A 14950-nucleotide genomic window follows, 5' to 3' on the forward strand; every position below is an offset into this window, starting at 1 on the left:
CCAGTGCATCCAGGAGCAACAGAGTTTTGGCAGAAAAAACGCTTGACACACCTAAACGCGACGTGTAAATGCATCTAAACGAGCCTAAGCACTAGGCATGTTTTCAATAATTCATTCTAATGATACGCCTAACCTTATTACACAAGTTTACAAGCGTTTTTTATGCCAAAACTCTGCTACCAGGAAGAAAATCTAGGAGAATTAGCGAAACGTACAGTGTGCATGAGGCCTGAAGCGTAACTAAAGGCAAAATGTGTTTTTTTAGTATTGGATAGAATGGAGAGGGTTTAGAACACGTGTCAGCTTTTATTGCTGTCTGTGCGCCTATTAGTGAGATTTAATCTCTCTATTTGTCCTGTGACCCACAACAAAAATTACAGGTACCGCTCAAGGCTCCACCAGGTCTTCTTGCATGACAAGCCACTAGGAGTGACAACAACGACAGAACTCGTCCTAGGTCAAAGCATCCAGTTTTTTCTTTTACTTTCATTTTCGATGATAACAGTAAACAGGACAAATAGAGAGGGGAAGGAAGTCCTAAAAGTCGCACATCATAGCAAAACCCTGTGAGGAGGTGTATGACAGCCTCAGTCCAGGGAGCCCAGGGTTTTGCTGTGATGTGCGACCTTTAGTACTTCCTTCCCCTCTCTATTTGTCCTGTTTAAATTTTGGGTTGATTTCAGAACAGTAATAGGGGGGAAATCTTCAGATAAGGATACTAGTTCTGGCGACCCTGGTGACACTCCGGAATTCCCTTACTTTCCAGGGGTTTTCTCTCGCTTTCTATTTTAGCTATGGGACAGGAAGTGAAGGGAAAGCACCCCAATGGGACACAGATGTTAGAAACTGACAAGGTTGAATGTTTGCTGCTCTGTAAAGTACTCACGACTGAAACAGAAACTGACAAAATTATAACCCTCCCTTACGCTATCCAAAATGAAAAAAAGAAAGTTTTGTGTTTTGTTACACTTTAAGTTCTCATTCAGCTATGCAAGGAAGTCCTCCCTGGCGTGTTGCATCTAAAATGGTAAGTAAGGATGTCATCAGAACACCAATACATAAGTTTCAGATTTGTAGCTTTACTTAGTTATAATAAGCTATGTGATGTTTTTGGACCACGCAGGGTCCCCTTCATCAAGGCAGCTGCGGTTAAAGGGGTTGTAAAGGTACGCGTTTTTTCACCTTAATGCATCCTATGCATTAGGGTGAAAAAACACCTGTCGGTGACCGGCCCCCCAGCCCCCCCATTTTGGACTTTGGCTTCCCTAAGCATTTGTGTGTGCGTGTATACAGCATATATATATATATATATATATATATATATATATATATATATATATATATATATATATACAGTGTGTGTATGTGTATATATATATATATATATATATAAAACATAAAAAAAAACAGCACACTGATCTTCCCAGTGAATGGATGTGCAGGGGGCGTGTCAGCACAAGTCTGATCATTGGAGGATAGACAGGCTGTGACACCCCAACCACCCCCCACACACACCTTACCACACTGGTACAGATGTGCTCTTATACCTAGTATGGTCAGTGTGAAATAGAAACGCGGGGGAGTGCTAAGATGACCAGGTATTTCACACAAAGGAAGCAATACAAAGAAAACAGGATGCCTTTTAACACAAGTACATGGTACAACAGACACATATCAGGAATATGACATATTTTTTAAGGCTATAGAACAGTGATGATGAACCTTGGCACCCCAGATGTTTTGGAACTACATTTCCCATGATGCTAATGCACTCCGCAGTGTAGTTGAGCATCATGTAAATGTAGTTCCAAAACATCTGGGGTGCCAAGCTACGCCATCACTGCTATAGAGATTATTTATCAACTACACTATGCTCTGAAGCAAAAAAGAAAAAACTCTTATGCCTCGTACACACGATCGGACTTTCCGCCAACAAAACCATGGAATTTTGTCCAAAGGGCATTGGCTCAAACTTGTCTTGCATACACACGGTCACTCAAATGTTGGTCAACAATTACGAACGTAGTGACGTACGTAGTGACATGGTTTTTCAGCTCTTTAGCACCACCCTTTGGGCTCTTTCTGCTAATTACGTGTTAGTAGAAATTTGGTGAGTGTTGATTCGCGCTTTTCTTTTCACGTTTTTCATTTTGTGCTTTTCTTCGTTTATGAATGGCCGTTTGTCAACCAGACATGTTGCGGAATCGGAGGAGATAACGTGTTATTTGTTATTGGCCTTGGAGTTATTGCTTTGACATTTTTTTGGTTGAATAATGATTTGATTTACTATATTTTCTATATTTTTGGATGCATAGAGTACACTTTTTAGTTAAGTTCTATTGGCATATAGCATGTCTAATTTTTTTTTTTAATGCACAATAAAAAAAAATATGTAGAATAATACTTGGCTATGTCTTTTACTTCAAATCACAGTTTGGGAGTCGGCAGTTACATTTTAAAAAATGCAATGTAAAATTGACAAGGAACACCAACATACTTGTATCTTTGATCTTATAAACTACGGGATAATGATGTTGTGGTAACTTGCACAAATAAAAAAAAAAAACATAATCATATTATTCTTGATATCACTAGAAAAAAAAAGACTTTGAAAATTGGTTTGCAATAACTCCATCATTATCACCAGCAAAGCAGCTTCATTATTATCCCATTAAAGAAGAAGAGAATGTGCGCTGCATTTAGAGTTTTTATAATTTTCCACGTCATGAATGTTAATTCTCCATTACGAGCACTAGTTTACAAGACCGACCGCTTCTGCTTCCGAGCATGCGTGTTTGTACTTTGAACTTTTGTGTGTCAGACTTGTGTACCCACGATCGGAAAATCCGACAACACACATTTGTTGGCGGAAAATTTGAAGACATGCTAGCCAACATTTGTTGGCGGAAAGTCTGACAACAATTGTCCGATGGAGTGTACACACAGTCGGATTTTCCACCTACAGCCTGACATCCAACATTTCCTGTCAGAAAATCCGATCGTGTGTACGGGGCTTAAGAATGAAGCAGATTATCAGAAACATTTTTGTAGAGTCCTAGCCTGATACATAAATCTTTTCTTCCCTGCTCCAAGGTAGTAGTGCAATCATTTAGTGGTATTAAAGCTTTGTTTTTTGTTTTTTATTTAAATAATCCACATGTTATACTTAGGCTCGGTTCACACAGGGGCAACCCGACTTACAGCGCGACTTTGCAAGGCGATTTGGAGGTGACTTCAGTGCAACTTTGCGCAACTTACAACGCGACTTAAAGTTGCCTCCAGGACAGGTGACTTTGGCTGTGGCCAATCACAGAATAATCAGCTAGCCAACATTTGTTGGCGGAAAGTCCGACAACAATTGTCCGATGGAGTGTACACACAGTCGGATTTTCCACCTACAGCCTGACATCCAACATTTCCCGTCAGAAAATCCGATCGTGTGTACGGGGCTTAAGAATGAAGCAGATTATCAGAAACATTTTTGTAGAGTCCTAGCCTGATACATAAATCTTTTCTTCCCTGCTCCAATAATTTAGTGGTATTAAAGCTTTGTTTTTTGTTTTTTATTTAAATAATCCACATGTTATACTTAGGCTCGGTTCACACAGGGGCAACCCGACTTACAGCGCGGCTTTGCAAGGCGATTTGGAGGTGACTTCAGTGCAACTTTGCGCAACTTACAACGCGACTTAAAGTTGCCTCCAGGACAGGTGACTTTGGCTGTGGCCAATCACAGAATAATCAGCTCTGTGAGAGGGAGGGGGTTGCCTGGGTAAATGTGGGAAATACCTATGTAAATTATTTTCTTTTTCCTGTAAAGTTGCTTCAATATAGATGGAGATCCGACTTGGAGGCAACTTCCATTGAAATCTATGGGTACAAGTTGCCTAGAAGTCGCCTTGAAGTAGTACAAGAACCTTTTCTGAAGTCGGAGCAACTTCAGTAGTGTACATTAAGACAGCTCTCATTCACTTCAATGGAATTTCTTATGTTCAGCGACTTGGGGCAACTTGAGGTCTGACTAGGCGGATCCCAAGTCATTGTAGTGTGAACCGGCACTTACCCGCTCTGTGTAGTGTAGTGTTGTAGTCGTGTGAGTGGGTAATGATAATTATTTAGTTATTATTATAATGTAAGTAATTTCCAGCAGCAACCCGGTTCTTCCAGAGAGATGCATTTATTGAAACTTCAGACAGAACAAATTCCATATTATACCTCTGCAACAGATGACAAAATCCAACAGAGTAAATATGACAAAGAACAGTTCATTCATGGAGAATGAATAGACAGACTGCCAGCTTATACACCTTATACACCGAAGGGCTGAGCAATTCGATTGGCCGTTTCCATTAGGTTTTTGATCTGCTTCTGTCTTTCAGAGTGACAGATAATGACCCCTATTAAAGAAATAGATTCTGGACAGCTGCACTCCGATAAAAGCCTTTTTTTTAATGAATAGTCAATGTTCATGTGACAACAGAAGCAGGACAAACAGTTGACGCGTTTCACAACATCATTGTTGCTTAGTCATAGTGGATAATGACCCCTAGCTGTAAACAGTCATAAACTGCCCTAATTTGCATTCTTGCATATTAACATCAACATAGCACAGAGTCACTATCTGTCCCCTTTGATATGTGGAGTAAATATTATTTGGTCAGTATCCCCTTTGATCAACAAGTCCCCTTTGAAATGCGTAATTAGATTAATAGGCCATACCTCACATACCTAGATACTGTGCTGTATTGTACTGTACTGTAAGTGTACACATATATAATAATATAATATCCTACATAAATCATCCCAACATATTACAATATGTAGCAACTCTGATCCTCTTCTTTTCGGCTCTTGACGCCTCCCCCTCAAGCAGTGCCCCCAGAGAAAGCCACTTGCCCTTGGGGCACCGCTGCATGATCACTCCTGAGCCGCTGCTCTATGCATCCATAAGGCACATAGAGCCCTGGCTCGGTCCTACGCCGCTCCCTCCTTATCACTAGCTTTGATTGACAACAGTGGGAGCCAATGGACTCCCGCTGCTGTCTCAGCCAATGAGAAGGGAGAGTCCCGGGACAGCCAAAGCTCTCGTGAACATCACTGGATTGGAGGGGGCTCAGGTAAAGATTGGGTGCGCAGGGCGCTGCACACAGAAGGTTTTACCTTCATGCTGTAGTGAATTGGTGGATGGCACCACCATACAATCACAGGAAAATAAGAATATTCACAATCTCACATTGATAAGGTGATAATCTTGTCCATTAGCCACAAAGCAACAGGCATCACAGGCTGATGTTCCTGGACCTTGCAGGATCACTTTTTCAAGGTAGCTGGTACAAATCAATAGTAGGCGGTCATGTACATGAAGACTTAGATACGCACCAAATATCATTAGCCCCTTGCTTGATGAACCCTCCTTTCTCATACCTCCCAACTTTTTGAGATGGGAACGAGGGACACCTACAGTGGGGACGGAAAGTATTCAGATCACCTTAAATTTTTCACTCTTTGTTATATTGCAGCCATTTGCTAAAATCATTTGAGTTCATTTTTTTCCTCAATGTACACACAGCACCCCATATTGACAGAAAAACACATAATTGTTGACATTTTTGCAGATTTATTAAAAAAGAAAAACTGAAATATCACATGGTCCTAAGTATTCAGACCCTTTGCTGTGACATATATTTAAATCAGGTGCTGTCCATTTCTTCTGATCATCCTTGAAATGGTTCTACACCTTCATTTGAGTCCAGCGGTGTTTGATTATACTGATTGGACTTGATTAGGAAAGCCACGCACCTGTCTATATAAGACCTTACAGCTCACAGTGCATGTCAGAGCAAATGAGAATCATGAGGTCAAAGGAACTGCCTGAAGAGCTCAGAGACAGAATTGTGACAAGACACTGATCTGGCCAAGGTTAAAAAAAAATTTCTGCTGCACTTAAGGTTCCTAAGAGCACAGTGGCCTCCATAATCCTTAAATGGGAGACGTTTGGGACAACCAGAACCCTTCCTAGAGCTGGCCGTTCGGCCAAACTGAGCTATCGGGGGAGAAGAACCTTGGTGAGAGAGGTAAAGAAGAACCCAAAGATCACTGTGGCTGAGCTCCAGAGATGCAGTTGGGAGATGGGAGAAAGTTGTACAAAGTCAACCATCACTGCAGCCCTCCACCAGTCGGGGGTTTATGGCAGAGTGGCCCAACGGAAGCCTCTCCTCAGTGCAAGACACATGAAAGCCCGCATGGAGTTTGCTAAAAAAAACACCTGAAGGACTCCAAGATGGTGAGAAATAAGATTCTCTGGTCTGATGATACCAAGATAGAACTTTTTGGCCTTAATTCTAAGTGGTATGTGTGGAGAAAAACAGACACTGCTCATCACCTGTCCAATACAGTCCCAACAGTGAAGCATGGTGGTGGCAGCATCATGCTGTGGGGGTGTTTTTCAGCTGCAGAGACAGGACGACTGGTTGCAGTCAAGGGAAAGATGAATGCGGCCAAGTACAGGGATATCCTGGATGAAAACCTTCTCCAGAGTGCTCAGGACCTCAGACTGGGCCGAAGGTTTACCTTCCAACAAGACAATGACCCTAAGCACACAGCTAAAATAACAAAGAAGTGGCTTCACAACAACTCTGTGACTGTTCTTGAATGGCCCAGCCAGAGCCCTGACTTAAACCCAATTGAGCATCTCTGGAGAGACCTAAAAATGGCTGTCCACCAACGTTTACCATCCTACCTGACAGAACTGGAGAGGATCTGCAAGGAGGAATGGCAGAGGATCCCCAAATCCAGGTGTGAAAAACTTGTTGCATCTTTCCCAAAAAGACTCATGGCTGTATTAGATCAAAAGGGTGCTTCTACTAAATACTGAGGAAAGGGTCTGAATTCTTAGGACCATGTGATATTTCAGTTTTCCTTTTTTTAATAAATCTGCAAAAATATCAACAATTCTGTGTTTTTCTGTCAATATGGGGTGCTGTGTGTACATTAATGAGGAAAAAAATGAACTTAAATGATTTTAGCAAATGGCTGCAATATAACAAAGAGTGAAAAATGTAAGGGGGTCTGAATACTTTCCATCCCCACTGTATTAGAAAAAGTATGTAGATATAGGGCACATCCCCTGCCACGCCCCCTTAAAGGAGAATTATACAAAAAATGATTTGTTAAACCCACAAGTGCTTTTTTTTCCACTATTCATTTATACTGGCTTTTAAAATTTACTAATGCAGCAATCTAGAATTTGGGTGAAAGATTTAGCACTGAGAAACTCTTTTTGAAAGATAAAAAGTGCATTTGATATACAATTATTTAGATCAGACCAAAATGAGAGACAAATGTGGAGGAGGGCAAGAGGGAGAGACCCTCGAAATCAGGGACAGTTGGTTGCTATGCTTGCTATATACAGTGCCTTGCAAAAGTGCATTGGCATTTTTCGTGTGTTGTTGTCTCACAACCTGTAATTAACATGGATTGTTTGAGGATTTGCATCATTTAATTTACAGACCATGGCCACAACTTTGAAAATGTTTTTTTTTATTATTATTGTGAAGCAAACAACAAATAGGACAAAATAACAGAAAAAGTCAATGTGCAGAACTATTCACCCCCCTAAAGTCAATACTTTGTAGAGTCACCTTTTGCGGCTGTCACAGCTCCAAGTCGCTTTGGATAAGTCTCCATGAGCTTGCCACATCTTACCACTGGAATTTTTGCCCATTCCTCCTTGCAAAACTGCTCCAGCTCCTTCAAGTTGGATGGTTTGCGCTTGTGAACAGCAATCTTTAAGTCTGACCACAGATTTTATATTGAATTGAGGCCTGGACTTTGACTAGGCCATTCCAACACATTTACATGTTTCCCCTTAAACCACTCAAGTGTTGCTTTAGCAGTGTGTTTGGGGTCATTGTCCTGCTGGAAGGTGAACCTCAATCCTAGCCTCAAATCACACACAGAGTGGTACAGGTTTGCTCAAGAATATCCCTGTATTTAGCACCATCCATCTTTCCCTCAACTTTGACCAGTTTCCCAGTCCCGACTGTTTAAAAACATCCCCACAGCATGATGCTGCCACCAAGTTTCACAGTGGGGATGGTGTTCTTTGGGTGATGTTATGTGTTGGGTTTGCGCCAGACATAGTGTTTTCTTTGATGGCCAAAAAGTTCAATTTTAGTCTCATCAGACCAGTGCACCTTCCTCCATACATTTTCGGAGTCTCCCACATGCCTTTTCGCAAACTCAAAACGTGCCATTTTGTTTTTTGCTGAAAGTAATGGCTTTCTTCTGGCCACTGCCATAAAGCCCAACTCTGTGGAGCGTACGGCTTATTGTCATCCTGTGTACAGATACTCCAGTCTCTGTTGTGGAACTCTGCAGCTCCTCCAGGGTTACCTTAGGTCTCTGTGCTGCCTCTCTGATTAATGCCCTCCTTGCCCGGTCCATGAGTTTTGGTGTGCAGCTGTCTCTTGGCAGATTTGCTGTTGCGCCATGTTCTTTCAATTTGGTTATGATAGATTTGATGGTGCTCCTAGGGATCATCAAAGCTTTGGATATTTTTTTATAACCTAACCCTGACTTCTCAACAACATTGTCCCTTACTTGTTTGGAGAGTTCCTTGGTCTTCATGGCAGTGTTTGGTTAGTGGTGCCTCTTGCTTAGGTGTTGCAGCCTCTGGGGCCTTTCAAAAAGGTGTGTATATGTAATGACATCATGTCATGATTGCACACAGGTGGACATCATTTCACTAATTATGTGACTTCTGAAGGTAATTGGTTGCACCAGAGCTTTTTTTGGGCTTCATAACAAAGAGGGTGAATATATACGCACATGCCAATTATCAGTCTTTTATTTCTGAAAAATAGTTTTATGTATATATTTTTCTAATTTTACTTCCCCAACTTAGACTATTGTGTTCTGATCCATCACATATAATTCAGATTAAAAAAACATTGAACTAAGGGCTGTAATGTAACAAAATAGGTAAAAAGCCAAGGGGGGTGAATACTTTTGCAAGGCACTGTACAATCTTAGGTGATTATTTTTTTCTATGTATGCTTTTATAAATACAGGTATTTATAATTATATATGCTGTATGTCTGGTATTACATTCTGCCAACACCTGTCTCCTGTCTTGTGTCTTTGCAGAATAAAACGACCGGATATCTGGTTGAGTTCATTTGCGGTTTGTGTGACCTAAGGCAGACTGACAGCATTTCTTCTCTATCTTACCCTTCTGGTTTCCAGGCTTCTGCACTACCTTGACCTACAGTACTTGTGGTATGACTCATTTCTGCTAACAGCTATCATGTATCATTATTACAGCACAATATAATTACACACTGTTTATGGCACTAACATATTTAAGGCCAGTATAAAGAGCTCTTGCTGTTCTTTGCTGAGCTCATACAACCATGACTGGGTAAAATAAATAAAGCGAGTAGCAACACTAAAAACACTATCTTTTAGCCCTGGTTCACACTGATGCTACTTTGAAATTGCGCTACTTCACTTGAAGTAGTGCGATTTCAAAGTAGCAAGGTCAGTGCAATTTCAGGTGCTACTTGATAAACATCTGCGTGGCTTCATACACAGATGTCTATTGACGTCGAACCTGAAATCGGCAAAAGTAGTGCAGGAACTACTTTTGCAAATCGGTGCGGTGCCGCAAAATCGTTGTTGCACCGATTATTACAGTGCCATTGCCTCCAATAGGCTGCGACTTGTCATGTGATTTGATCTCTCAAATTGCATGACAAATCGATCCAATGTGAACCTAGGCTGTGTGACAGTTGGTTTTAGCTGATGTTCTATATCATTATTTATTCCCATCTATAACAAAAATGTCAGGCTACCCAGTTACTTTATAATCAGACAAAGAGCACAAGGGAGAGGCAATCAAAATAGACCCAGCTTAAGATATATTTCTCAGTTTAAAGCTATTGTAAAGGATTTGTTTTTTAAACAATACCCCATAATGACAATGTGAAAGAAGTTTGACATCTTTGCAAATTTATGAAAAATAAAAAACAAAAAAAATCACATGTACATAAGTATTTATAGCCTTTGCCATGACACTCAAAATCAAGCTCAGGTGCATTCTGTGTCCATTAATCATCCCTGAGATGTTTCTACAACTTGATTGCAGTCCACCTGTGGTAAATTCAGTTGCTTGGACATGATTTTGAAAGGCACACACCTTTCTATATAATGTCCCACAGTTAACAGTGCATGTCAGCACAAACCAAGTGATGATATCCAAGGAATTGTTTGTAGACCCCCAATACAGGATTGTATTGAGGCACAGATCTAGTGAAGGGTACAGAGAAATGTCTGCAGCAATGAGCAGAGTGGCCTCCATCATTTGTAAATGGAAGAAGTTTGGAAAGCACCAGGACTCTTCCTAGAGCGGGCCGCCCAGCCAAACTGAGCAATCGGGGGAGATGGCCCTTGGTCAGGGAGATGACGAAGAACCCAATGGTCTCTCTGACAGAGCTGCAGCAATTCTCTGTGGAGAGAGGAGAACCTTCCAGATGCACAACCATCTCTGCAACACTCTACCAATCAGGCCTGTATGGTAGAGTGGTCAGGTGGAAGCCACTCCTCAGTAAAAAGCACATGATAGCCCACCTGGAGCACCGGACTCTCAGACCATGAGAAACAAAATTCTCAAACAAAGATTGAAACTCTTTGGCCTGAATGGCAAGCATCATGTCTGGAGGAAACTAGGCACCGCTCATCACCTGGCCAATACCATCCCTACAGTGAAGCATGGTGGTGGCAGCATCATGCTATGGGGATGTTTTTCAACAGCAGGAACTGGGAGACTCAGACTGGGGCGAAGATTCATATTCTAACAGGAAAAAAGGGGGAGAGAAACTGCGCTTAAGTGGAGTGTATAGAAATAAAATAAATAAGCTGCAATTCCTCTATGTAACATAAACACAGTGGAAAAAAGTTTGGAAAAAAATGGAATTGCGCTACAAGGGACTCGTGACCATGCATATGATCACCAATCCACGATATTTGTAAAATGTGTGAATAAACAATTTAAGCACAAAATATAAAAATATTGATAAAGTGACAGTTCATCAAATGTACATTGCTGAATGTGAAATAATAACAAAATTAGACAAAAGTCCATGTGCATAAAGTGAATATATATCATCATGTGATAGAAAAAAGTCCATGTGAACTATGATTCCTGCCAAGAAGAGACAAGAGTGCTTGATCCAACACCGTAGGTAAACGATGGCCGCTTACCAGAAACTTGTGATCCCCCGCTACAGAGGATCAGAGAGAGCTGTTTAGAAGGATGATAATCTGGATCACAACCATAAAACCAGAAGCCTTGGAGTTTGATGGCACATCAGAGACCTTGATACCGTAGTGAAGGAATTCCAACTGACCGGTAATAGGGCACCAACCCGCAGCAGAGTGGATATGATCATGAAAAGTAGATGGTATAAAGTAAGCGCCTGAAAATGTCTGGAGCGCTGGACGACGTAACTCTATTACGAAATGTCGCGTAGCGCGGAGCGACACGTTCGTGTCACCTCTCATCGCTGCTGCGGTTACCAGTAGGACGAATCTGTGACCTTCCAGCCGGCGCCAGAGACCAGACTTGAACCTGATTGAACATCTCTGGGGAGATCTGAAAATGGCTGTGCACCTATTTTCCCCATCCAACCTGATGGAACTTGAGAGGTCCTGCAAAGAAGAATGTCAGAAACTACCCAAAAATAGGTATGCCAAGCTTGTAGCATCATACTCAAAAAGACTTGAGGCTGTAAGGCTGAATGTACACGGGACGTTTTTACAACCTCTCCTGAACGATTTAACTTGACTGATAGTAACCCACGTTTAAAACGTCCGTTTTTCTGTGTTTACATGCCGCATTTAGCCACGTTTGCATTTAGAAGTGTTTGAAAAAAAATTTATTTTTTTTTTCAAAATAGCCAAAAATGAAAAACACCTGTAAACGAAATGCAGCTAAATGTGAGTTACCGCATTTAGCCGCGTTTAGAAGCGTTTGGCGCTTGAAATGCCTCTAAACTCAGCGTCTGAACTCATTTTTTTGCTTTCCAAAAAAGGCCTCGAAAATCAACAGCCTAAAAACGACATTAAATGAACCTGTGTACATGTACACAATAGATTACATTGGATGAGTTCAGGGGCAGCTGAAAAAAGCAGCCAACTGCCTCTGAACGTTCATTTACCAGCAGCAGTGTACATGAGGCCTAATTGGTGCCAAAAGTGCTTTAACAAAATATTGAGCAAAGGCTGTGACTGCTTATGTACAGTACATGTAATTTTTTTTGTTTTTTATTTTTAATAAGTTCGCAAAGATTTCAAACAAACTTCTTTCATGTTGTCATTATGGGTTATTATTTGTAGAATTTTGAGGAAAATAATGAATTTAATTCATTTTGGAATAAGGCTGTAACATAACAAAATGTGGAAAAAGTTAAGTGCTTGAATACTTTCCGGATGCACTGTACAAGCTCTGTGCATTGGTTTTGCACAGAGCAGCCCCAATCCTGCTCTTCTGGGGTCCCTTGTCAATGCTCCTGGCTCCTCCTATTTTCCGAGTACCCGCTCCCAGATAGCAAGTAATTGTGCTGCAAGTTTGAAAATGACTAGCTAAGCTCTTGCCAGGCTTCACAAGTTTGTTGCACAATTGCAGCAAGTCTGAACTGCATGACTCCAGATCAACTTTCTATGTAAACATTCTGCAAGTCGGCTGCAAGTTCTAGTTCAGTTATGTTGTTTAATAGTTAACCCACCACAAGTGCCACTGTGGCTGAATTTGTATTATTAATAATATAAGAAGTGCTGCGCAAATAAAAAAGTCCTTAAATCGACATATGAAAAATGTAGTGACAGGATCAGAAGACAGGGACCACCAGTGACAATATGCATGCTGAGATCAATATCTGGATAGTGACTATTATCCCTCCACCGGGCATGGATGGCCCCTCACCTCAGATATTCGACCTGAAACAGGTCACACCGCTTAAAAACATAGATGGAGGGGGGGCGTGTCCGGACGTTCAACAGGGAGGACGTGTGTTGCTCTAGCTCCGTCTAGGCTGCCTACATCCAACGCCATCCCTACCCCTCCTCAACACATTGGAGCACTTTTTAAGTCTCAGGAGCATCTGGACACACTTTGCTACGGCCCCTGGGGAATATTTTACCCACTTGGCACTTAGAAGCGGCTCGGGGCCTACAATTCAGTCCGAGCCTCGGACGCCCGCCGCCATCTTGGGGCCTATCTGAGACTCGGAGCCTCCCGCTTTCCTGCTGCTCTGTTCCGGAGACCTCCGAGAGGCTCCTGCACGGATCCCTGGCTGCGTGGCCGTCCGCACTCGAGATCCCCCCGCTCCAGTAACCAGTAACCACTACCCGGAGATCCCTCTTCTGACACGCCGACCTCCGGGGGTTTGACGCCATCCTGCGGCCTACCGCCCCGACCTATCATACCTTCTAAACAGCGGTGAGTACCGTGATTCCCTACCATTTACCACTCGGCCAACCTCCCATCAGTACAGAGACTGCTCTAACTAATTAAAATCTTGTAATTTGGCCCAAACGAAGCCGCCCGAGGTCTCCGCGCTATCGGTGCCCACCTGGCCGGCCTGGACCGTCAGGAAAGTCCGCGGCTCCGGCCTACCTCCGGAGGTCGGCGGCCATCTTTGTACTCCAACTGCTCCCTACCCACATCTGTGCCTCCACTTGCTCATTGCAGCCCATGCATCTGTTCAACTAGACTCAGCTTCAGTCAGATCTCCCCTCTCTCTGTGGCTGAGGTGGGACTTTCAATACCCGCAACTTTCTTTTTTCTTTTGTTTTTTGCGAAGGTCTCTACAAACTACCATATTGTGTTGGAAGTATAACTGACACTGAGCAAATGTAAGTGAGAGGTGCCCCGCACGACCACCGGCCTATTAGTTCCAGCTATGCCTTCCAAATCAACTAAATCACGCTCTGCAGCAGGTAAAAGATCTGGTAAGAGATCACTGTCTAATTCAATATCTGCAGGCTCTATTCAACAATATTTGGCTAACGCACGTGGCAATCAGGCCCGAACCTCTCCCTCATCTCACGTTGCCTCTGTGAGGGGAAGCTCTCCGGCCTCCTCATACTGCTCGGACCTCATGGATGACCCTGGTTCCCCCGCTGGCTCCGAAATGTCTACGCTGATGAGCGGTCTTAAAAAAGAACTTGCAGGCATGTTTCATAACTTGGAAAAGTCTATTAAAAAAGAGATAACTGCAGTTAGAACGGACATGTCTCACATCTTGGTCAGAGTAGAGGAGACGGAGCAACGGCAAGACTCACAAGCTCTAGCCATTAAAGAACTGCAGGGCACTGTTACCCAGCTAGCATTTGCTCATCGGGCCTCCTTATACAAGCTCGAAGACCTCGAGAACCGCAATCGTAGAACAACGATTGCGTAGAACAACATACGGGTCAGAGGCCTACCTGAGGCCACTAGAGATAGTGACCTAGAACCATCAATACGGGGCATTTTCAACACCATTATGGGTAATCCTGTCACCGCACCACTCCGCTTTGACCGGGTTCACCGGGCTCTGAGACCCCGCAGTGCTAACTCTGAACAACCTAGAGACGTTATCTGTCGCTTGCATTACTTTGAAGATAAAAATGCAATTATGATGAAGATGCGGGGCCTGCCAAGCATAGACTTCGACGGGGCAACCATCACCGTATTCCCAGACATCTCCAAAGATACCTTAGATCGTCGCAGAGCTCTAAAGCCGCTCCTTGACCTTTTGCGTACGGATGGGATCACATACAGATGGGGCTTCCCAGCCTGCCTGATTGCTACAAAAAATGGCCGATCCCACACATTAAGGTTCCCGGAGGAACTCAAAACCTTCTTGCAAGCTCTCGATCTTCCGCCCTTGGAACTCCCAGGTTGGCA

At 42.7% G+C, this 14950-nt stretch overlaps 1 protein-coding gene across 2 annotated transcripts in view; it reads left to right on the forward strand.

Moving 5' to 3' along the window:
• LOC141103574 (protein FAM163A-like) overlaps positions 1–14950 on the forward strand; it is a 120540-nt gene that overhangs the window by 44690 nt on the left and 60900 nt on the right. The window contains exon 2 of one of the 2 annotated variants that reach the window (XM_073593315.1): positions 9148–9279. The exons of the other annotated variant lie outside the window; for it this stretch is intronic. The gene's annotated coding sequence lies outside the window, so the exon portion shown is untranslated. The remainder of the gene's footprint in view (positions 1–9147; positions 9280–14950) is intronic. 2 annotated transcript variants of the gene reach the window in all.

Source organism: Aquarana catesbeiana, linkage group LG07 (assembly GCF_042186555.1).
Source record: "Aquarana catesbeiana isolate 2022-GZ linkage group LG07, ASM4218655v1, whole genome shotgun sequence".
NCBI lineage: Eukaryota > Metazoa > Chordata > Amphibia > Anura > Ranidae > Aquarana > Aquarana catesbeiana.